The 474-nt window shown below is 38.6% G+C and overlaps 1 non-coding gene across 1 annotated transcript; it reads left to right on the forward strand.

Moving 5' to 3' along the window:
- Nucleotides 1-132, forward strand: LOC114514262. Its single transcript, XR_003685987.1, has one exon. It is a non-coding gene; the product is annotated as a small nucleolar RNA SNORA1 (small nucleolar RNA).
- Nucleotides 133-474: the final 342 nt, after the last annotated feature.

The raw sequence follows: 474 nt of genomic DNA on the forward strand, positions 1-474 counted from the left end.
AGCCTCATTCTAGATGAAAATGGGCACTGTTTTTGTACATGTGTCCAGAAATTGTTAATGTGGCTACATTGAGACACAGGTTTTGCTTCCATCACAGTAACTTTTTAAAAGAGATTTTGGCTTTTTATTGTATTTTTAAAGATTTTATTTATTTATTTTTAGGGAGGGGAAGGGAGCAAGAAAGAGAGAGAGAGAAACATCAGTGTGAGGTTGCCTCTCATGTGACCCCCACTGGGGACATGGCCTGCAACCCAGGCATGTGCCCTGACTGGGAATTGAACCTGAGATGCTTTGGTTCAAAGTCCACACTCAATTCACTGGCTACGCCAGCCAGGGCCCCATCACAGTAACTTTATTGCAGTGGTGACAATGAGACCTGTAACATTAAAAAAATTCAATGTTTTTGTGATTTAGCTGTTAATAATGTAGATATAATTGATTCATTTCAACTGCTACATTATATTTTCATATATG

Source organism: Phyllostomus discolor, chromosome 2 (genome assembly GCF_004126475.2).
Source record: "Phyllostomus discolor isolate MPI-MPIP mPhyDis1 chromosome 2, mPhyDis1.pri.v3, whole genome shotgun sequence".
In the NCBI taxonomy this organism is placed as follows: Eukaryota; Metazoa; Chordata; class Mammalia; order Chiroptera; family Phyllostomidae; genus Phyllostomus; species Phyllostomus discolor.